Here is a 16301-nt window from a genome sequence, read left to right as displayed (position 1 = left end):
AGCCATGCAAAACAGTGCCACTAAGAAAAAACTGAGAGCAGGAAATAAAAAGAGCATCTTGGAAAAAATCCAGGCTAATGCAGCCAAAGAAATATAATCTGAAATGCAGACATACATGGGAGCACAAGCTGTAAAAGCCATAAGGCTGAAAGAGATAGAGAGATAGCGGGCTGCAAATTAGATATGAGGCTGTACAAAAGGACCAATTTGGGCCACATGTCGGAGAAGCACCACGTGACAGATTAGGGAGGCATTAGGCCTTTCTTGGAGAACCATTCGTTTCTGCGGATGAGAGAATTGGAGTCATTAGGATGATTTCAGCAAGAAATAAAATGGTGGTGATCTGGAGGAAATGCTGAAGTACAGGTACACAGTTTCATGATAGAAACTTACATACAGGTGAACACTACAGACATTTAAAGCAAAGATCAGTAGAACAACAACATATGGCATGGCAGAAGTAGGATGAAACCAGGGAAAAGGCTGATTTCAGTGGAACAGCAGATGTTGGTGGTCAGGTTGAGTGCCATGTTTGAAGATAGCATAGTCAAAATACAGGTTGAGGGCCAGGTACAGAAGAGATATCATGAGCTGTGTGTCTTTCTTGAGCTATATCTGATCAAACCAAGTCTGAATTTCATCCTTGAGGTATTCATAGGCTTGAAGAAATAGGTTAGTTGTTGTGGGCTGTAGGTGTCCCTGTCTGAGCAGAGGGTTGTACCACATGGCCTCCAGAGGCCCCTTCCAACCTCAGCCATTCTGTGATTCTGTGATGGTGAAATGTTTATGTGATCCCATGGGTCTGCTGCAGCTGGAGGTGAACTTAAATACACCGTGGCAAGTGTGGTGTTCGGCCTAGGCACTTCTGGGCATTCCTTACGCCAGGCCCTGGGAAGGAAGGGCACTGGGCTGCTGTGTGCAGCTGCAGCAATGGCTCCATTTCATATTCATGCGTGGGAGTCAGCACCTTCAGCCCTTTATTTTTTCAGCTGATAAGCCAAGTAGGAGTGTGAAAGAATTTAAAAGCATCTTAAAAGAAACTTGTAAATGACAGGAGCTGGTTTGTGTCTCCTGCAGGAGATCAGCTCTCACCTGCTCTGCCATGTGGGAAGGCTGCAGCAGCCTCCAGCCTCTGCACAAGGGAGGTCTGAGAGGGAACCTGTTGCCTTTCTCCACCAGTGCTTCTGTAGACTCTGTTTGAGTGAATTTAGCCTTTAATAAACCGACCTCCAGGTAATTATTTCTCCACTCCAGTTGCCTTTCTCGGAGACATTTTTCCATTTTAAGTAGGAACGATTGATTTGATGAGTTTTCTTCAATGCAGCAAGTGGAAAATAAAACTAAAATCTGACTTACGGTGATCCTGGGTGCACTTTGGTTGCTCATCTAGTAAAGGCTGTATGAAAGCAGGTTGCTTACTTGCTAATTTCTAGAGTGGTCCATCTTGCTGCTAGTTAAAACTGCGTTTCCTGAAGGCTGATCACTCAAACACTCAGTGCTAATATTAGCATTGATCCTTTTGCAGCAGAATGATAAAGTTGCTTATTTCTCAGTCCTTTTAAATGTGCAAGCCTGTCTGCAAGCATAGCTGACAGCTTATCGGCTCAGCAGACAACCTTGAGAGTTTACAGACATTGTCTTACGTTTCCATCTCTGTTTTGCCATGCGGTTTAAATTAGGAATTTCGTAAATCCTGGTAAATGTAGAGTGAAGAAGGGTCTTTGAATACACCAGCCCTGCCTCCTCCCACAAAATGGCCTCTTCCTGGCACAGGTCTGTGGGTGTGGGGACATGCAGACCTTCCTTTTAGCAGCGGATTTGTGGGTGCGAACTGAGCCTAGAGTTTAATTTATAACTGACTGACTGAAACGGAAAGGAAATAAAAGAGCCTCCAAAACAGCACTTTTAATAGCCCAGGGTTTTTTTGGCTTTTTTTTTTTTTTCCCCCCCTTTCAAATGTTTTTGTTCTATTACAGCTGACACCAGTCAAGGAGAGAGGAAGCTCTTTAACTTTAATGCGAAAAACCAGTAGTGTTCTAACAAAATTCTGTTAGCGTTGTACCTCTAGGCTGATGACCCTGACAGACTGGAGAATTTAAAAATAAAATTACTCATTAGTTGTTTTTTTTTTAATTAATCTGTTTAGTTGTATCAAGCCATTTGAAGCCTGATTTTTGCTTAAGAAGAGTAAAAAATTACCTATAGCAATAAATCCATCTGTCTGTCATGCTGTTTATCTGTCTGTCTATCTTTCCCCTGAAGACTTTAAAACGTTGTTTTTTATTTTTATACCATTGCTGAAAATCAATTGTGACATTTTCTGTTTAGGCTGCTAAAGGTTTTGGCAGATAGAACATGGATTTTGTCTTTTGATGGTGAATTCATTTCAGCATTTATTGCAAAGTCCTCAAGTCTTTAAATGTGTAGCAGTAGATGACTAAAACTCCCACTGTGCTAAACTCCACCAGGTCTCTTCAGTAGTTCTGCTATTCAAAAAGAACTGGGACTTGTTTCATCTGTTTTAGTAAACGTGAGGCTTGTACGCTATTTATGTGAGAACTAAAGCCAACTTTGCATTTCAGTCTGACATCTAGAGTCTAACTTTTTAGTTCTTCCTCCTAAAGTCACCCACTCAACTAACAATGTTATTCCTTTAAAAACTGTGATGCTGTTATGTGTATAATGAAGAAAAAGCAAAAGCTAGCCTGCAAAAATACTGGTTGTGTGAGAGAATACCCAGCAGAACTTTCTTACTGAGCCATAGTGAATGCCAGCATTTGGGAGCTTTGGTTGTGTCCATTGGGTTGTTCCTAATACTGTTCCCACTGGTGGGTCTGATGGAGCTGTCTTTTGGATGAGGAGAGGATGGAGCCGGCGTCAGCTCAGCACCTCCTGCCTTATCTTGCACAGATCGTTGGGGTGATGATGTCTGCAGGACATGGTGATCCCAACTTCCCAAGGCAAACATGCTTCTTGTGTTACCATGAGCACTGATGGGCCAGGACCCCTGCATCCTGGGACACAGGACTGCTGGAGCAGCGCTTGCTCCATGGCTTCCACGCATTGCTTTTGTAGTAGGATGAGAGAAATCTGCTCCATGGTTCTCTGCACAGTGCTGCCATTTGGTAAAAATACTGCATCACATATGCTGTTTCTGAAGCATGCATTTTCCAGTTGTGTTAAGTGAGATGACTGGGGCATTTGAACGTTTCAGACTACCTGTACAATGTCGTAATCCAGTGGGAAGAGGTAGAGGCAATAAACAAATCTGGTATTGCATGGATCAACTTTTTTGGTAATTGTCGGTGATACTTTTTTTTCAGTTCTTCCTGGAAGTATATATTTTGTTAATGAAGAAACTAGTGGTTTATTCTTCTTTCTTATTCATCTATTAAGATTTTCAAATAAGATATTAAAATGCAGAACCCTAGAGGTAAAAAGAGCCTTCGAGAGGCTTCAGCTCTAATTTTCCCACTGAGGCCAGCCAAAACATTACACTTCTGAACTGTAATGCATTCTTGCTCTAAGAATGACTGTGAAAGTTCATGTCAGAGCGCCATAAATCGCTACCAAACTGTTTTCCAAATGTAAATCTATTGTGCATGTGTTAAATTTGATTGAGTTCCTTTAAAACAGTTTACTCTAAAAAGCTTCTTCCATTAAAAAAACACACTATGAAATGTGTTTACATTACAATATGGCAGTTATATTACATTGCATTAAAAACATATATATATATATATAGTGCATCTGTTTATTTACTGTGAGTTTTTGCTAACTGACCGAGGAAAGTAGCAGAGAGATCTGTAGCCTCATGCTAAAAGCCCAAGTGTTAGTTTGCCAACTATTGATGTTCCCACGATATTTTGAGGACAAAAAACTAAGGCAAACTGGAATGATGCTGTGATGCTGATAAAGGCAATGCAGTGTATGGAGGTTAAACAACTGAAAGGCAGACGTATTTGGAGTGAGTCTGTGCAGACTGTTGTCTCGCTGGGGCCAAGCACTCCTTAGACATTTGTTGCATATTTTTACCAAGTATAGAATGTAGGAAATTTAACTTGACACATTCAAAACTTATGTGGTTTTTTTTTTTTAAAAGGTGGGAGCTTGTTTTAAATTTTTAAGCTAGGCTTTTTAACTAATGCTTCAGAAATGCCTTTTCAAACTCACAGAGCAAAATGAGTGTGATGATGGAAAAGAACAAAGGCAAAGTTGCTCATTAGACTTAGTTAAGGCTAAGTTGATCATTGATACAAATTTGCATTATTTTCCCTGCGTGGCATTCTGTAACAACTTTACTCTGTGTGCTTTTGTTCCAGTTGACATTTGCTTGAATGGCAAAGCAAGTTGGCAAATTTTGTGCTGCTGGTCTTTGAAGTTGTGACTTCAGCCCAAACAGCCTTCTCTTTGTGTGCAGCAGGGAGCCCTTTGGCTCTGGAGAGGGATGCATGCAGCACAAAGGCTAGAAAGGGTCTGTGCATACGAAGTGTCACAATGCTCTCTAGCACTTAACTTGAAGTAGCTCAGGGCTCATAGAATATTGGGTTATTTTCTGTGAATTTTTCCTTTGCTATGCAAGGAGTTAAAGTTCAAAGTGCACAAGATTAACCTGAAAGTACATTTTTGATCTTCAAACAGAGCTTAGTATGCAGAAGGATTTAAGCTACAGTGGGAATTCACTGTCTCCTCTGTTCAATACAATTGTTTTTTCATGACGCAGTTGCAGTGCAAGCTCTCTGAGGTACAGAGAAGGAGCAGGGATTTAGTTGAGATGGATAAAGTTTGCTTCATGATTTACTCATTCTTTCTAGAGTAGTACTAAGAACCGCACGTCACCACTCGTCTGAAAAGCTTGTCAGAATTCAGTGTCAAAATATAAATGATGGCTTAGGAATGAGGGGCTTCGTATAAATAAGACAGTGTATAAATATCTGTTTATTGTAGTATTTGCACATTTCACGGTCAGCTGAACTCCTTTTACCGTTCCTAGCCCATATCCTTGTAATTGTGATAGGAAGGTACCTTGCACAGCATGTGTTACTGCTCCTCAGATGACCCAATTTGGTCATAGCTGTACATTTCTGAAGGAGCTGTACATTTCTGAAGGATAACTGTAACTGTTAGAGCTTTTCAGTGTTTTCATATATACAGAGCTAAGGATGTGCATGAGCAATCCCAGGATTGAGCTGCAGCAATTTTCTTTTTAATGCATCTTCTGTAGCCACTGTTAGCGGGGAAGGGCGCTGCATGGCAGTGGGAGCTGCTCGCCTCACTTTTATGCTGACCTTCTTGAGCAGTTGGATATTTGATGACTGAAGAATAAAGGGATGGGAACCACAATATCTTAAAAGGAAAGGGCCTCCAGAATTTATAAGATTGAGGTCAGCCTTCTGCCTGTGCAGGTGAGGGCTCGGTGAGAGAGGAGGTGTCAGGAGCCATCTGGAAGGGCTGTGACAGCCACGTCAGCCCTGTGTCCCTTGGGCCACTCAGCTGACCTGCTTTTGTTTGTGCCCTTTAACCCATTTTGGCAACTCCAGCAATTTCAAAAGGCAATAATTAGCAACAATCTATTTAGGCTGACCCAGCTGGTTTTGACTGAGCCGAATTAGGGATCAGTGGCCCAAGCATCACAGAATCTTGAGGGAATTGGCTGACATAGTCGCCAAGCCACTCTCGACGGTATTTGAAAAGTCATGGTGGTCAAATGAAGCCCCTGGTGACTGGAAAAAAAACAATGTCACATCCATTTTAAGAAGGGTAGAAGGGATAATCTGGGGAACTACCAACCTGTCAGCCTCACCTCTTTGCTGTGGAGCATATCCTCCTGGAAGCTATGCTAAAGCACATGGAAGAGAAGGAGGTGATACAGGATAGCCAGCATAGCTTCAACAAAGGCAGGTCCTGCCTGATCAACCATGTCTCTTTTTATGATAGTGTAACTGCGTCAGTGAACAAGGGAAGAGCTGCTGATGTCATCTGTGTGGATTTCTCTAAGGCTTTTGACTTGGTCCTCCATAACATCTTTCTCTCCAAACTGGAAAGATGTTGTTTTGATGTGTGGGCTGTTCGATGAATGAGGAACTGCTTGCAAGATCATACGCAGAGAATGGTGGTCAGTGTCTAGATGGAGATCAGTGTCAAGTGGTGTCGCTCAGAGTTCATTACTGGAACAGGTGCTATTTTAACATCTTCATTAATGACATTGACAACAGGGTTGAGTGCACTCTCAGCAAGTTTGCTGATGACACCAAGCTGTGGAGTACAGTTGTCAAGCCTAAGGGATGGGATGCCATCCAGGGGGATCTAGACAAGCTGAGCAGAGGGCCTGTGTGAATCTCATGAGGTTCAACAAATCCAAGTGCAAAGTCTTGCACCTGGGTCAAGGCAGTCCTCCTACCCCCAATACAAGCTGGGCAATGAAAGGATTGGACATATCCCTGCCAAAAAAGACCTGAGGGTGCTGGTGGATGGGAAGCTGGACTTAGAATCACAGAATCATAGAATCATATGATTCTATATGAACCAGCCCTCGCAGCTCAGAAAGCCAACTGTATCCTGGGCTGCGTCAAAAGAAGCATGGCCAGGAGAGCAAAGGTGATCCTGCCCCTCTACTCTGCACTGGTGAGACCTCAGTGGAGTCCTCAGTACAGGAGAAATGTGGACCTGTTTGGGCTTTATTTACAATAAAGGCTTTTTCAGTAAGGGTGGTGAGGCACTGGCACAGGCTACCCGGATTGGTGGTGAATGCCCCATCTCTGGAGACATGGTGAGGTTGGATGTCTGAGCACCTGATGGAGCTGTAGGTGTCCCGGTTCATTGCAGGAGGATTGGATCAGATGGCTTTTAAAGGACCCTTCCAACTCAAATGATTCTATGATGAAGCAGGCCTGTGGACTGGTGAAACCAATACAGGATGCTGCAAGAGGCATCTCCCTTGTAGTTTGATTGAGGTTTCATTGATTAATATGTATATGTTAGCATGAGTATTAAGCTGTTTTAAAGCCACTATTAACTGAAAATAAATCAGCTTTCTATGTAGGATTCCCTTTCAGTGGGTAACCTAGCTTAATTTGAGCAGCACAGTGTGGAACTTACGCAGAGCATTGGAGGAGATGATGCTGTCTGCTCCCTACACTTGAAACTATATCGTCCTCTCTTGAAAGGAATTGCACATATTGTACACAGATTCTAAAACAGCAATTAGATCTGTTTTCTTTCTTAACACTTCTACTTCGATATTTTTTCTGTAGGAAAATGTGGCTGCATTTTAATACTAATCTTACTGTAACAAATGCATTGCTGAGAAGGTGGGCTTTTTTTATAACATGAAGGGCTTCTGGCACTCAGTTCAGTGATTCATTAGTACATACTAGTATGTGCAAACAAGGACTTATGGTGTGTAGCAATGCTTCTTTTACACTTGTGTCATGTTCAGTATTAAATGTCTGCCTTCCCAGTTATTTGTACCATATTTGTACTTTATTAACCATGCATGCTTGTACCCAAGTAGAGATTGCAATGCAGGTAGCTTCCACGGTTGGAATAAAAGGGTACCACTTACTTTCTGGACCTTTGCTATATCAGAATTCGTATCCAAAATTGTGAGAGACGTGCATGATTTTACAGGGACTTTGACTTGGAGGGAAGTTCTTGTAGCTGAACATCCAATTGGGCTTTTGGATGTTGTTTTTTTCTTTTCAAATATTTTGGCTTTGAGATGAGATGTTGAACTGTCTTTCATTTTAACTTTGAGAAAGGCTGTGAAGAACGAGGTGCACATATTCACAGTGGGCACAGTCTGTTGGTAAAACGGTGCAAAGTTGGCTACATCTGTCAGGTTCCCTGGTCCTTTTGGTATCAGCATGTCTGGTGAGGTGAGAGCAGGTATCCCACAGCATACCTGCGTGGAGCAGGAATGCTGGACACAGGAAAACAGATCATCACAGCACTGATAGAAACCAAGCCTGGATTACCCTATGTAGCAGAGCTGGGAGGAAGAGCTGGCAGACCGGTCCTGCAGGCTTCTTAGGGATCCCAGTTTGCACAAGACAGAAGGCATACGCAAGTGGTAACAAGGCAGTCACATGGCAGCCTGACTTCAGCCATCAGCAGAGTATTGCTACGGTTATTAGCTAAGTATTTCCATAATGTGTGTCTGTGCAAGTTATAATTAGAACCAAGCCTGCCCCTTGCTAATTACAAGCTTGCTTAGAAGTGTAGTTTATATAAAGCTTTTAAAACTTTGTATGAGGAAGATATACATCCACAGGCATAATGGGAATGATGCCTTATTCTCAAACTGAAGTGTATAAGCTTTGGTGTCTGTTTCTCTCTCCCTTACACTTTTATGTTACATCCTCATCCAAAGGTTTTGCCAGAAATGCTGTCCAAGTTTCACCAACATCAAACCAGTGATTTTTGAGATTTCTTCCAAGTGCCTCAGTCTCACTTACTGAGAGTAAGCCAGATGTAAACCAGCTAAGATGTCTTTGAGCTTTGTGTTTGGAGAAGATGAATAGTAATACTTAGATCTCTTGTGAAAGGAAGTTAAGGAGTCTTGAAAGTTTTGTTAAACACTCAGGGCAGGATCTATCTGAATGCTGATCCATCTATGGAGACTTGCTGTGTGTTTGCTTGAATGGTGGTGCACCTGTATGCCTTCCACTCAGACTCTTAGGAATAAAGTGAAGCTGACAGTGTAAGTACAGAGTGTGTCTGTTGTGATAGTGCTGTGGCATCATATCCTTCAGTGTCTGAAGGAGAAAGTGAATCCAGTGGAGCCTGCAGGGCTTCTGCTCTTGGCCTTTGACATCTTTGGTACAAGGAGATGCCCACTTCACCTTCATTGCTTTATAGGAAGAAAAGCAGAGTGGGATACATACCCTTCATGTGTGGGAAAAGGCAGGAAAATTCCTGAAAGAACTGCAGCTAATGAATTACCTCTATTTGCTTTTGTCTAGCCATATTTGAATTTTGTATTAGTTTGATTATTCAGGTCAGATCAGATTTAGGTCAGTTGAGATGGATTTTTTCCAAATCCAGTTCCCTTGATTCCTACTGTAAACGCTTACCAGATGACACGATGCGAAGCTGGAACAGACTTGAGCTGTGTGATGACCAAATAAAATCTCAGTGGAAACCACTTCCACGTTCCTAAGATCAGTTTCTCATGTAATAAATTCTGCATCTAAAATTATATCAAATACTTTCCTGACAACAGTTGTTTTTTTTCCTAACGGACAAATCCCAGCAGAGCTGTTTATAGGAAGCCTCTCTCTTGTGTTTGCTCTCACATGCCTGTTTTTTAGACCTACACTGAAGAACAAATACGTGTAAAAATTTCTCAGTGTCCTTGCCAGTGCTGTTAGACCCACCTTGTTTTGTCTTGTCTGAAATCTTCCTCCACATTTCTTTCATATTCTCCCATTGGTAAGAGTTACATAGGAAATCACCATTAAACACTTCTCCCCGAAGGGATGATCTGGATTTATTTGCTGATGCTTTTCCTTCGCAGACTCTCATTGCTTTGTCTGCCTGATCCTGGATGGAGATGAGCCACTCAAGTGGGTGCCTTTCTTGTGCCAATTGTGACACTATGGCTAAAACTTGCAAAATCTTACAACAGAGAACACCTGAGAGGGTGAGCATCTAGGAGCACACATTGGTGTCCTTGGGCTTGGAAGGTGGAGGCCAGGCCACGTCTTAATCAAATGTACTCGCAGGAAAAGCTGCTTTAATTGGGTTTTTTAGTCTTAATTTTAGTGTAGCTGTGTACTTTTCACCTTTGTTAAAATGGAACTAAAAAACATCCAGAACTTCTCACCAGATCGACCTACAGCTTCTTCTCTTGCATAGCCTTTCTATTAGTTTCCTGATATGTTGAAGGGAAGTCTTGACACCAGACTTCCTGGAGGAATGTTTGGCTCATGTTCTGCAACATGTCAGTCTCCTCTGCATTAGATCAGGCAGATAGGAGCCGTGTCTTCAGTTTTGGAAAGTCCTGATGTACCCAAATCATGCGAGAAGGCCACGTGCTTTCCTGTGTCTCTCCTTGGTGACTTCTACAGCCATGTTAAATTGTCGACTGCCATTTGCCTGCTTGATTAGATATGTTCCATGCATACCTCAAAATATGTGATGTTTTAAAGCTAGACTTGCTATTTAAATAAGAGGTTTGCCTTAATTGGCTGTTACAAATTACAAGCAAGAGGGAATGATTTATTGCTTATAATTAGAAATGAGTTATGAGAGGGAATGTTGGTAATCATAAAATAAAGCTTGGAATACATTGATTTCCAGATGGCTGGCAGTGAAATTGTTCTTTAATGTAGAATAGACCAGATACAAGAAAAAAAAAATCTGACATCCATCTTTTTTCCGTGATGGATTGCTTGTGCAAATCTGTAGATACCTGATTTTTTAAATATTGTTGCATAATCTGATGAGAGCAACTTAATTTGCACAGTAGGGCATGCTATCAGCAGTGGTGGAAGAGGCGAGTTATTATGTTGCCTGGTGTTATTTCTGTCCTCATGATGTCACCAGGGAAGATCTGCCATCACCTTTGGGTATAACGATCTCAATGGGCTGTTTTCAGAGGCTGCAGGTTACTGAAATGTTTTTCTTTTCATCTTTTGCCTCATTAACTGTTTTCATGAGATTGAGATTGATCAAAACACCTGTCCAAAAGCAAATATTTGTAATCCTCCTTTCTTGAGACTAGCAAAACACGTGTATCAAAAATAAAAGCAGCAGTGTGACAGCTGAGAATTTTTCAATAGTATAAAGATTCTGTTGGGCTGGTAATGTTTTTGTTTGACTTCTTGAATTTTGTTCCAGTTACTATAGGTCCAGGCATGATTTTAAAATGGTTTATGCTTGCCTTATCTGCTAATTGTTGAATTTCTGCCATAATAGATAAATTCTGCACTGTTAGCATATGTAAGGCCGTGCTACAAAGTAGTTGGACATATCTGGATCATCACCACATGAGATGTCTCACACCTGTGTTTTAAAAATGACATAGTCATTAGGCTTGCTTAACTGAGACCATCATGATTACTCATTTACCTTCATTAAAATGCTTCATAGCTTCCTTATTTTAAATAGCTTTTCTCAGCAAGGTACAAATCTGTTTCTCTGCCATCATTTTGTCTGACAAAATTTGCATGGCGAAAGGAATAGCGTATTTTCAGCTAGTGTTTTCCTGACCTGTGGAGAGATGAGCTCATCAGTATCCTTATTGACAAGGCCAGGAAGAAGGTGTGTCAGCCAGAAATATTAGATCAGTCAGCCCTTCTTGTCCTGGAGCAATTGTAATTTCCCATGGTCTGCAGCAATTTCCTTTAAAATCAGATACGTGCAGAGATTGTTTTGGATCTGCTGCTGTAGTATAATTTCATTTGGTCCCAATAAGGTGGCCTTAGATTTCATTCTTTCCATTTTTGTTGTTGAAAACCTTTTGTTTTAGTGGAAAGAATAGCAAGTTGCCATTTTACAGCATCTGATTGAGGAATGAGTGCTGCAGCTACGGAGAATATTGCTCACTGTGAGCTGGGTTAGTGAAGACAGCAGATGTTGGCAACCTCTGGCCCTTCTCAGAGAGGCGTGAAATGAGTGCTTAGTTGACTGTACATTAGCAAACTTCTGGCTTTTCAAGAGACATTCAGAAGTGCGTTGGTGAGCGATGTAGGTGCTTATTTCTTTGCTGATGGGTATTTCCTGTACTGAATGATAGAGGCTCTTATTTTTTTTAACCAGCTTACTTCTGCGAGTTCATACAGCCTAAATACTTCAGCCTGGGTATTTGCTAGAAGAGGCCAACCTCATTAGTGCTGAAGGTTCTCAGTGCTGCGCTGTCTGATGCTGTGCTGATGAAAGCGTAACTCCTCTGATCCAGCATTAAAGAGAACTGAGTGGGAATCAAAAGTGGGAACAATTTCTCATTTCACTCTATTTTTGTTGTCACTTTAGCTTTGCGTTTTTCCACTTGAAGTGACTCTTTCTATGGTATTTCATACACAGATAGGATACCTGGTAGGGTTCAGATCCTGCCTGCTACTCCATCAGTCTCAGTGGTATAGCTCCAAAACAGCTTGGTGTGCATGGACTGAGGTCACTGCCATGCAGAGATACCCTTTGGTTGGCATCTCTTTGTCATTAGCTGAGGTCTCTGCGGCCCTATAGCTAGGAAGAGTGATTCAGAGAAACTCCCTGATGCCTTCATGTGGATGATGAGCTGGGCTGGGCGAAGGGCTGGTCAGCATGGCTGTCTGAAAGTCAAACAACTCAAGCACACATGGTTTCAAGGTGTGAGCATCAGTGATGTTTTGTCGTTCTACGGAGCTGATGTTTTCTATGAGCTCTTTTAGATGTGCCACGGTGCACCCTCACACTGCAGTCCATTTTCTCCAGGCATCAGATGGCCATTGGTCAGTGTCATAACCGCCCATGTGCCTGGGCTTCCTTCCTGGGGGAAGGGAATGATTCTTGTGAGCACCCAGCTCACAGCTAGCAGCGGGTCTGCAGCTGTATATGCAAACCCTGAAGTACTGTGGGATTGTTGTCATATTCCAGTCTGCCTTGCCTTCTGGAAAAGAGCTGTGGTCCCTGTCCAGGGAGGTCACCCCTCTCTTGTACTGAAATGGCAGAACCATGGGTCATCATCTCCTGATGCTGTTTTCTTTCCAAGATCATTAAAGCCTCTCAGAGAGGTAATTCCCAGCTTTCCGGTAAGGATAACGTTGACAGTACCTAATTAAAGGGCACTTTTAGCCGGGATAAACATTTATATTAATTTCCTTCTCACACAGATGTCTGGTAAACTGACTTCCTGAGGCAAAACCATCTGGCCTCAGGTGGGAGGGGTATCTCAACCAGCATGAAGAACCTGACCCAACTCCCACTGGACTGTTTCTAAATGGCTTTTTCTGTCACTTGAAGTGGCAGACATATGAAATACCTGCAGTAGAGTTATATAGGTTTTGTACACATATATATTGTACATATAGGTTTGCCTTGGAAGACCTGCATGCTGGTACTGCGTGCTGGTGGCTCCAGGCTCCGCTTCCAATCGTTTATTCTAGGTTTGTCTGTGTATGAAATTAGTATGTGTGGTAAGCAGCAGTAAGATGTTCCCTACTTGGATGGACTAAATTAAAATTCAGTAAGAAACACGGCATTGGGTGAGATTCCAAATTACTTTCAGGGTTTTGTTGAGGAGATTGTTATGGAATCATAAACCTTTTCAGTGGGCAAACAGCCTGATGCGAGTTACATGCTTTTATTGCCTCATAGTACTCCTCCTATTTTATGTACTGTGCCGTGTAATCTTTTGTTATTAAATAATAAGCAAAATAAAAACAGTTGTTTGTCACAGCCAGCTTGTTTTCCAGAGAATTTGTTCCCTTTGAAAGTTCAGCCTGTGTGATCTTCAGCCCTGTCAGAAGCTATTATACTGCATCTTCTTTTAAATCGTTCAGCTGGAGGACAAACCTCGATGTTATCGCGCACATCTCAGCCGAGAGCGGAGCAGATTCGGTGGGGAGCAGCCTCTGATGACATGTACTGTGCTGCTGGTTTTGTCGGGAACATGTCAACATTATCTGCTTCCAGCACTACGTGTGTTGGCTGACACGAGCATTGGTAGATCTGTATAATTTCTGAAGCAGTTTGAAATGTGGATATAACACCTAGGGCTGTGTGAAGTCTTGAAGTCTTCTTTTTTTTTTCTTTTTTTTTTTCCCCCCCTCCTTTTGATGGCTCATATTGCTGTTCAGAAAGTTGCTGGTTTGTTGCTCCCTCCCACTGTACTGTAATACAGTGCACTGACTGTATTTGATTGTAGAGTTCATAACAGAAGTGCTCCAAGCTAGAAATCGTCATTGCTAACGAGCAACTGCTGGAAGGTTTGGAAAGACCAGGAGCACCACAGCTTTCCAGTCACAGCATTACATTTGAAATAGAGGCTGTTGCTTTAGTGTATTTGGGATCGGACCTTAATGCAGGATGGGATGCTCACTCAGAGGTCTTGGTCTTGGACTTCAAAGGACAGGGTTTTTCTGCATCCCATGAAAGCATATTATAGATTAAAAGTAGGGTGAGATTCTTCACTTCCCTGTTTTTTCAAGCTGCTTGTTTGATCCGTAATGCTCAGACCTGTCTGAACCTCAGAAGCAGTCGTGCTTTTCCATGAGGACACGCAGCACCCCTCTCCTTCATGCTCTGTAGTGCAGCCAGGCAGCAGAAGGAGCCGTATGGGTAGCCATGGCAGCCAGTAATTGATGGCTCCATATGGCCGGTGTGCTGCAGCTGCTCTGGTTTAAGGAGGTCAGGGCATCAGGGCATTTAAGGAACTAACCAAACCTCGGCACCCCTATAAAACCTTCCTGAATGAGTTTGTACAGTAATAGCAGGCTTTTCCATGGGTATGAGACCAAAGGGAGAGAAATCAATTTCTTTTCTTTTTTAAATGATATTGAAAAGCATTATTTTAGAGGGAAAAGAAGTTTTTCTCTCTTTGGGATGGTTTTTAGTTTTTCTCAGCTCTTGCTGTAGCTTGCAGCAGCACGATGCAGAGGGCTCAGCCCAGCCCTGGGCTTTATGGTGCATGAAATGTTGTGCTGAGAGAGAAACCACATTACCTAAACTGGATGACAGTGCTGTGTTTCTAGTAATGAAGTGACGAAGTACGCTTTGTGAGCAATTGGCATGGAGCAGAAATACAGCTTTAATTTCAGAACGGGTGCAAGAGTCACTCGCTGCTGAAAAATGGCATGGAAGAGCTCTTGGATACAGCATTAGTTTGCAAGTAGGCTTTTCATAAGTGTGAATCTTATTATTTTCATTAGGGGACCATTTTAATTAAAGTGAAACTGGAATGTTTACTTTCTGCTTCCTATAGCTTGTGATGGTTTTCTTCACTGTGTGAGCACTCGCATAATTTGCTCTAAAAGAAGTGTCAGCAGTTTCTGATTACCTTGTGACTCTTACTCAACAGCTTGATTTTAATTGGGGGGAGGAGAGATTTCAGGGTGCTCTAGGGAGGATTGAAGCCTTTTGGTATCATGAAGCAATAGGTGCTATCTTTGGTGCAATGTTAATTACAATAATCACTTCTAGTGGTTTAAAATAAAGGTCCTTCATTGCTTACCCCCGTTGGGCTTTTTCTCAGTTATGTCAGTGAAATACAACCTGGATGATAATTAGCATCCCTCAGCTGCTTAACCTTTTGGCACCGCTGCATTTGTGTTTTTGTAAATGTTTGAACACTGACTTTTGGAAAGCACAGATTGACAGGTAGCCTCAAATTTTGGGAACACTGTACAATTCAGGTTAGGTAAAGAAAGAAGACGGTCAGGCACTTGGGGTGAAGTTCGCCAATACCTTCACATACATTCTCTGTAAGCCCAGAAGTCCGCCAGGAATTGTAAGTAATAGATAATTTATGTAGGTCAAGAGTATCTCTGTCTTGAAGATTTTGATCATCATAAGATATGACAAGAGGTGTCTGTCACAGAAGAATGTGTTCTGGATCGTGCAGCAGTGCAGCTCCCGAAGCACTCCTGTGCCATCTTTTTCTCTGTATCTGCTGCAAGGAGTCACCTTGGACTCCTTTGGTTGCTGAAATGCCTTTCGGGTCTTGCAAAGCATTCCAGAGATGACCGTTTTTGGAGCTCAGCCAGTGCCTTGTATTTTAATATTGTCTTCTTCTTCACAGATAATGATCTGAAGTACTCCCTGCTCGTTCTCTGGGGTTATGTTTCCTCCTGCTGATTATTTGAAATAAATAAATAAGTAGGAAAACAACTGGTATCTGTGCGTTAACAGGAAGGAATGACTAATAGAAAAGGGAGAGGAAAGATACTGCTTATCATAAAAGACTACATCTTCAGAAACAACTTGGTATTCGTTGTTTGCGTAGACTTAGTTAAAAGATGTACTTGAGGAGCTGTTGGAGCCGTGTAGAAAACAAGTCATGCTTTTCATGGCTGGATGTATCTAGACGAGGAGGAAAGACTGGAAAGCAACAATAAGTGATGGATTGAGAACAGCCTTCGTGGCAGTAAGGAGACAACAGACTGTGAAATGCTTTTCAGAAAAGAATGATACTTAATGTTCAGCTCTAGTGTAATACTGATCCATCTTTTCTCCTCGGATATGCAGGTCTTCTTTGATGCAATTAAAAAAAATGCTTATGTTCAGTTTCTGTCACTTCTTATTCCAGATATGCAGGGTCCCTTTGTTTTTGATGATGATTTCTGTAACTAAGCTTAACGTTCAATCTGATAATTATGGAA

The 16301-nt window shown here is 42.0% G+C and overlaps 1 protein-coding gene across 2 annotated transcripts in view; it reads left to right on the top strand.

Annotated features, from left to right (window-relative positions):
• The window catches only part of BRF1 (BRF1 general transcription factor IIIB subunit), a 168595-nt gene that overhangs the window by 138319 nt on the left and 13975 nt on the right, over positions 1–16301 (top strand). The window lies entirely within an intron of this gene.

This window comes from Phasianus colchicus, chromosome 5, assembly GCF_987193195.1.
Source record: "Phasianus colchicus chromosome 5, bPhaCol1.hap1.1, whole genome shotgun sequence".
NCBI classification, from domain to species: domain Eukaryota; kingdom Metazoa; phylum Chordata; class Aves; order Galliformes; family Phasianidae; genus Phasianus; species Phasianus colchicus.
Note: the sequence above shows the minus strand (reverse complement) of the source record. Positions and strands in the feature narration are given on the sequence as shown.